This window comes from Canis lupus, chromosome 16 (assembly GCF_048164855.1).
Source record: "Canis lupus baileyi chromosome 16, mCanLup2.hap1, whole genome shotgun sequence".
NCBI lineage: Eukaryota > Metazoa > Chordata > Mammalia > Carnivora > Canidae > Canis > Canis lupus.
The window spans coordinates 28,678,484-28,686,505 of NC_132853.1; the positions used below are offsets into that span (position 1 = coordinate 28,678,484).

At 46.8% G+C, this 8,022-nt stretch overlaps 1 long non-coding RNA gene across 1 annotated transcript; it reads left to right on the forward strand.

Moving 5' to 3' along the window:
- The first annotated feature begins 2,338 nt into the window (after positions 1 to 2,338).
- Positions 2,339 to 7,647, forward strand: LOC140607476 (uncharacterized). The gene is made up of 3 exons (XR_012009476.1): positions 2,339 to 2,434; positions 4,596 to 4,802; positions 7,562 to 7,647. It is a non-coding gene; the product is annotated as an uncharacterized lncRNA (long non-coding RNA).
- The last annotated feature ends 375 nt before the right edge of the window (positions 7,648 to 8,022 follow it).

Here is an 8,022-nt window from a genome sequence, read left to right on the forward strand (position 1 = left end):
AGCTTGACCTCGGGAGAGGCTAGAGGCTGAATGAATGAGGCCACGGAGATGCTCCAAGGCAGGTGATAAACCAGCAGTAAACACCTTGCACACCAAGACTCGGGGCCTCGCTGGCTGATGTACTTCATACGTCTTGTCATACATTGCTGCTGGGAAAATTAAACATTGTCCCTACAGCTCCGTTGGAAGGAGACAACTGGAAGCTTATGGCTGGTCTCTCCTGGACTCTGCCCTGTGCTCCTTTTACTTTTGCCAATCTAAATCTGCATTGAGTAGTTGTAATAAACTGTAACCAGGTGTATAATAGCTTTTCTCACTTGTGCAAATAGTTCTAGTGTATCACTGAACTTGAGAGTGGTCTTGGGGACCCATGATACCATGTCAGATGCACTTGACATTTCATCCACAATAACCTTGTGAGCTACTTGCTATTATCCCCATGGCAGATGAAGAAACTGAGACATAGAAAGTAAGTACTTAGCCTAAGATATACAGCAGGACTCCAGAGCTCCCTCTCTTGACCACCATCCCACCCCAAAGGAAGGGACTTGCAGGGAGGGGCTGGCCCCCTTTGCTGGGAGGTCCCATAGGGGTGGCCCCAAGGCCCTCCAGCTGTCATCCTGGGATGATGATGAGGAAGTACTCGAGGAAGAGGCAGGAAGCTTGCATGCATTTCTTGTCTTGGAGAGCTCAGATGCACATATGTCCATGTTGGGTTAGATAGATGCCCTAGCTGGAGACGGGGTGAAAGTCTAAGTGTCCTCTCCTGGTATTCCCCACAGCAGGGTTTCAAGCTTGCTTCTCCTCTCTCGGGAGCTTTCAGCTGCAAGCCACATGATGACTATTATGTTAACTTCTTTGAGGAGACTATTTTTTTCTCACGTAACAAGACATCTGAAGTAGATGATAGGTTCAGTAACTCACCAATGACAGATCTTAGTTGGTATCTCTGTCTCCTATTCCCCTTCTTCCTCACCACCCCCTCACAGCCCATGGTCACATGATGATGGCTGCAGGAGTTCCAGAATTGTGTCATCACTCAATGACTTCCAACGAAGGAAAAAAGTAGCACAGCTTTTCTTGCAAGCCTCCTGTTTATCAGAGAGGAAACCCCTTTGCGAATCCCCCCAGCAAATTTTCTTTGACATCTCTTTGGACAGACATGGGCTGCTGACCTATCCTAAACCAATTGTGGACAAAGAGGAAAGCAATAAACGTAACTCAACCAGCTGAGCACCTTGGTTATCCAAGATCTGAGCTTCCATCAGAGAGTGTGGCTGTTGGGTGGTAACCAACACCACCTGTCACAACCTCAGTCTTACCTTTTCTACTCAATAGATACAGATGGTTAGAGGTACCTGGATGGCTTAGTTGGTTGAGTGCCTGACTCTTGGTTTTGGCTCAGGTCACACAATCTCAGGGTCATGGGATTGAACCCCGTGTCGGGTTCCACTCATAGCAGGAAGTCTGCCTGAGTCTCTTTCCCTCTGCCTCTCCCTCTGCTCATGCTCTAGCATTATCTCTCTCTGTTTCTGTCTCTGACATAAATAACAAAATAAAATCTTAAAAAAGATAGGGTCAGGAAGAATAATGTGCTTGGAAATGGCATGCTGGGCAGAGCTTGGCAGTGTGAGTGGCTGTCACATGGCTGGAGAGAAGCATGGATTTTTTTTTTTTAAGATTTTATTTATTTATTCATGAGAGACACACACACAGAGAGAGAGAGAGAGAGAGAGAGAGAGAGGCAGAGACACAGGCAGAGGGAGAAGTAGGCTTCATGCAGGGAGCCTGAGGTGGGACTCGATCCCGGGGCTCCAGGATCATGCCCTGGGCCGAAGGCAGGCGCTGAACTGCTGAGCCACCCAGGGATCCCCCAGAAGCATGGATTTAGGTGTAGGGGCTGGGTGGAGGTGTGGAGTGACACTTCAGTGCTGTGCATGCAAATCCATTGCCTTTGCTTGTACTACCCTTACTTCCCCAAACTCAGGCTTCACCCTTGAAGTCAGAAGCTTAAGATGACCCAAAGGGTGTTTGGGAGACTTTGTAACTCCTCAGTCCTTCAAATAGGCAGCCACTCTTAGAGATGCAATCCACATGTCACTGTCTAGAGTGACTAGCCCTAGTTTGACTGGGACTATCTCTGAAAACCCAAAGTTCTATATGCCAGGAACCCTCTCAGTCCTGGGAAGACTGGAATGGTTGGTCAGCTTGCCTTAGACAGAGAGCTTGGGATGATCCAGGTGAGGCTGTGGGTGGGGCAAGTCACAGGAGGCCAGGCAGGAAACAAGAGTGGTGGTGGCAGGCTCTGGCAGATTGGTGCATCTTTGCTTTCATTTTAAGCACAGGTGGCTGGCCTGCTCATCCTGTGGCAGGAGGGGCTTCTCCTTGACTGCATTTCTCTTCCCCACTGCTGGGTGCTTGTCCGTCACCTCAGGTGAGTAAGGAGATTTGAGAGGTGGGCCTTTTCTCAGCAACTTTTGAGATCTTTGTGTGAACAGTTGTGATTCCTGATTAGGCCATACCTCACAGCTGAGACCCTAGTCTCGGAAGACAGAGGGCTCAGCAGTAGATTAAAAAGCCCGGGGTCTGAGTGGTGCCATGAAGAGAGACAGCTTTTTGCAGCTGTTAAGATGGAGTCCCTCACTCCAACTCTTCTCCTCTCGACTGTAGCAATAAAATTGAGCAGCCCACTGCTTACTTTCTTTGAAATTCTAAAACAGAAGACAGATGGTTTGGGGGCATCTGGGTGGCTGAGTTGGTTGAGCATCCAACTCTTGGTTTTGGCTCAGGTCATGATCTCAGGATTATGGGATCATGCCCCATGGCAGGCTCTGTGCTCAGTGGGGAGTCTGCTTGAGATTCTCTTTCTTCCTCTCAAATAAATAATAACTAAAAAAAAAAAAAAAAGACACATGGCTCCATCTTAGGAAGCTCCATGGCAGCCAAGGGAGCCCTCCCCAGAACCCCAAGTCCTGTGTCTGCTGCAAGCTGGCTGCTCAGGTGAGTGGCAAGATGGCTGACTGCAGGAGAGCTGAACATGTAGTGCTTTGCGTGGGGAGGTAACGAATCTCAGTTGCCACAACTTCAGTCTTACCTGCCAACTGGCACCAGGAAGAAGAAAGCTCCAAGGGACAGCAGGGCTGGGCAGAATTAGTGGTGTGTGTGGGAAGCAAGGGTTTGGGCCTGGGCATTGGCTTTATTCCACACGTAGAACGTGACCTCCTGTTTGGATCCAGTCCCTGTAGTAATTCCTGGACTGCTAAGAGCAGCAAGCCCTGGGCTTCAATGTTCCCTGCCCCTTCAATGTTCATCAGGTATGGATCTTTTCCTTGTTTGTCCCTGGAAAAACAGTTTGGCAGCGTCTCAATGTGTTGAGCATAGAGTTATCATGTGACACAGCAATTCCACTCCTAGGTGTGTACCTGAGAGAAATAACACACATGTCCACACAAAACTTATGTGAGGGACGCCTGGGTAGCTCAGTGGTTAAGCATCTGCCTTTGGCTCAGGGCGTGATCCTGGGGTCCTGGGGGGACCGAGCTCCCCACAGGGAGCCTGCTTCTCCCTCTGTCTGTGTCTCTGCCTCTCTCTCTGTGTCTCTCATGATAAATGAATGAAATATTTGAAAAAAACTTATATGTGAATGTTCATAATACTAGTTGCAATAGCCCGAAAGTGGACCAACCCAAATGTCTACGAATGGATAAATAAAATGTGGTACATCCATACGCTGGAATATTATTTGGCCATAGGACAGGGATGAACTACTAACCATATAATATTGTGCTATAATACTGTGCTAAGCAAAAGAAGCCAGTCACAGAAGGCCATATGTTTTATGATACCATTTATGTGAAATGTCTGCAACAGACAAATCTATAGAGCCAGGATGCAGAGATCAGTGGGTGCCTGGGGCTGTGGGTGTGGAAGAGCAATGGCTAGTGGGTTTGACAAAAGGGCCCGAAAATCTCTGTGCACTAAAATCTTAAAAAGGGGGGGCGCCTGGGTGGCTCAGTGGTTGAGCCTCTGCCTTTGGCTCAGGTCATGATCCTGCGGTTCCAGGATCGAGCCCCACATTGTGCTCCCTGCTCAGCAGGGAGTTTGCTTCTCCCTCTCCCTCTGTACCACCCCCCACTCATGCTTTGCTCTCTCACTTTCTTGCTCTCTCTCTCTCTCAAATAAATAAATAATCTTTAAAAAAATAAAAAATAAAGTGTAAGTACAAGGGCACAGTGAAAAAACAGAAATGATGCTACGATTTGCAATTCAAATCCCTTTCAATATAGAGAGACACAAATCAAGACTAGGATTATTTTAAATTGTTTTTACCTTATGGACATTCTGGAACCACATGGGCTCCAGAATTTACTTGGATTGCATATGTAAAAAGTGCCTGATTTCAGAGACTGGCACATAACAGGTGTTTCACAAATGATAATTGAATCAAAACTGCAAGTGAGGCACAAAACGTTGCCATCAATGACCTTGATTGACCTTCACCATCTCTGAATGGTTCCTGGAGTCTCAGGAACATGGCAGTGTGGGGAAGATCCCATTCTATTGTGCCCAGTTGTGTGCTTGATTCTCCTTTCCAGGGTCATAGGAGATGGAAATGCTAGATGGAGATCAAGCCCCACCGTTCACTTCTAGCCCAGAAGACACTGTTGATGGGGTAAAGACAGCATCAGGACAATGTCGCTCAAGATGCTGCCTACAGCTGTCACATGACCAGGAGCCAGGAAAGAGGTCTTACTCAAAGGTCTTGTCTCTGACACGTCTTGTCTCCAAAAGGCTTCACTCTGGTGAGATCTCTTGGTTGACCTCTTGCTCATCTCACCTTCCTTTTGACTTTCTTTCAACAGCAGGAAAGGGTACTGGTTTGGCATTCCAGCTCTGCAGACAACCTGGCCTGGTTTGAATACCAACCCTGCCCTCAGCTTCTGTACAGCACAGGGTTGTTACTTTACTCCTGCAGCCCCATCCGATAGAACTTACTGTGATGATAGGAATGCTCTCGAATTCTGAGCTGTCAGTATTGCCATAGTAGTCACGTGGGGCTATTGAGTTCTTGACACATGGAGAATGGGATTTAGGAACTGAATTTTAAATTTTATGTAATTTTAATCAGGCATATGTGGCTGGTGGTGAGCCTCAGTCTCCCCGTGTTTCCCAAGGAGATGACAATCCTGCCTACCTGGTTGGGATTTTTGGGTGAATTAACAGAGGAAAGATAGGTATGGCAGGATAATTGAGATTTTAATTACAGTTTGGTTCCCTAACCCACAGATAGGCTGTGTTCCCTGCCGCAGGGACTCTTGTTTGTGGGGCCCCAAACAGATGTTTTAAGAAACCCAGAAGGGAATCTTGGCATTTGTGCTTGGAAGCGTAAGTTATGGAGAGAAATTATGCTGGATCAGCCCAGAGTGCAAGGTGATGGAAGCCGGTGTTGGGAGTGCAGAAGGTAGAGGCCAGCTCCCAGGGTGAGGCTGGATCGCTGCATCCAGCCTGGTGTGCTGGGCTGTGTCCTCAGGCTGTGGGGAGCTGAGTCTCTCTTTCTCTCTCTCTTTTCATTGGAATTACACTACTAAGCACAGAGGGGGTTCCTTTAGGAGATAGCTGGCAATTTGTCATTTGGAAAGACAGTAAGTCAAAGCTCATAGGGGCTGCGGTTTAAAACCAAGGTCCAAGTGGAAGTGCAACCTTCCCTGGGCAGGAGTTGGGACTCCAGGGAGAGGTTGCAGGGTCTGAAGGTCAGAGCTTGGAGCATAGGCTGGGGAGTCCAGCCAGCACAGAGGAATGCCTTGACTTTCAGATGTCCATCCTTGTAGGAAAGGTTCTCAAAGATACCCTAACAATCTGGGGTGCGAGAGAGACAGGGAAAGCAGGTCCTATCCCTGACACAGAGAGGGAAGAAGCTGGCTCCTGGTTCCAGTGTCCTTGGCTTGCCTGTCACCATCCTGGCTGGTTATTGCTTCAGGAGGGGCATGGCCCCATTTCTGGGTTTGACAGTTCTGGTGGAGTCAAACCTGTCTCTACTAAATAAATTAGATCTCTCCAGGGCAGATCAATATTTAATGTGGGGTTTAAAAAGACCGACTCAGGAAATGAGTTTAAAAGTGGAAAATTTGCCTTAGGTAGCAATTTCTGAAATACAGTGGTATCAGGGGACAGATTATTTAAACCCAAGCCATGGATAATATAAAAACAGTTGAACAAGCCAAGTTCTGCTTCCTGTGCATCGGTGACTCTGAACCCCCAGTTCTCTGTGTGCTACTCATGGGGCATTAGCATCCAGCTGGAAGAGGCCATCTACTGTGAGAGTCTCCTCCAAGGAAGGCCAACTCCCACACAGCCACCCCCTCCCTTACCCATGGCAGACATCACTAATCAATCCCAGTCCTTGTTTCCTCTGGAGTTGGAGGCAGCCTCATTTTTTCTCAACCCCACCCTCCAGGCAGCCCCCATCTATCAGCCAGAGTGCACGTGATGTGAAATTTATTTCGCATTCTCACCTAGTCCAAATTCTTCATTTAACAGGAGAAGCTCAAGGTTATACCGTGAGTTAGTGGCCGATCTAGGACCAGAGCCCACGTCTTGTTCTTGAGCAGACTCCCCAGCCCCACCCCACCTTGAATGCATTAGAGGTTGGGGTTCCATCAGTGGTCCATTTACTGACCCCTCTGTGAGCAACCCAGGGCTCTCCTGGACCAGCACTGAATACTTTATTTCAGAGCCTACTATTTTATTGTAGGCTTTCACAACTAGAAAGCAGCTTAGTGGTCATCTAGTTCTACATGTTCCATCATGGGGAAAAAGAAAACTCAGAGAGGTCAACTGACTTGCCTAAAGACACACAGCTGGTTGCTCTCTTCTCTATAACAATAGTATGCATCCAATTCTACAGCTCTCATTTTGAGGCTCAAGACCTCAAACCACTCCAATGTTTGTACCTCAGTGCCTAAGGGTCACAAAAAATATGCATATTAAGAAATATGCATATTAAGAAATGGACAGCATCTATTTTTGATATATTTTGATGTTTACCTGTACACTCTCAGATTCAGCTTTCTAATAATATTTTATTTGGCTGATGCAAAAATTGGTTTGTATTCTCTAAACAAATAGTAATGAGCAACCTCGATTTGTGCTGGGCCGCAGAGAGGTATTTGTTTTCTGTGAACATCTTTTCAATGATTTTTTTGGTATGCACGTGAGAGCAGGACAATGATGGTCCCTAAGAGGGAAAAGAAATATTCTCTCCCTAGGGTGGAGGCGTGGTGTCAGATTTAATGTGACTTGTGTGGCCTCCATTTTCCCATCCATAAAATGGCAATGATGATACTTGTCCTCCCAACTTCAGAGGCAGATTGTGAAGGTCAAATGAAATAATGTCTGGGAAGGAGTTCTGAAAAGTAAGGGATTATTGTGACAGGCAGAGGGGACGAAGTTGGCAGATTGAGGTGAGGTTCTCAGGAGTGAGGGGGTGGGGAGGGTGGCGGGGAAATAAGATGCTGCCTTGGCATCAGAACGCTGGCAAGAATTTCCATGCCCTCATTACCAGGGTGCTCCTGTCAGATTTAAACCAACCTCTGCTTTACTGCTCAAGTCGCTGCGATATTTTAGGACTGGCAGCCCAAAGGAACACCATGTTTGAAAAAGGTCGCTTTCCTGAATTTGCCACCGGGTATTATTTTTACACCACCGTGTTGTTATCCAACTTCAAAATATACATCATATTTATATTGCCTCCGCTAAGCATATATTTTTATTTTATTGCTTACCATGTGGGTGACATTTGGTTATTGAATGTCTGGAGAATTGGACCTGGTTGTTGTTGTTGTTTTTTCTTTTTTTATTCTTCCTTTCATAAGTGCTTGCTCTGATGTATTAATCTTTACAAAAGGAATGAGACAGGGACACATAAGCATTCGCACTCACACACACACACTAATCACATTGCCATTTTATCTCACTTTGCGGGTGTGTGGCTACATTTATAAGAGCCGACAGATCTGAAATAGG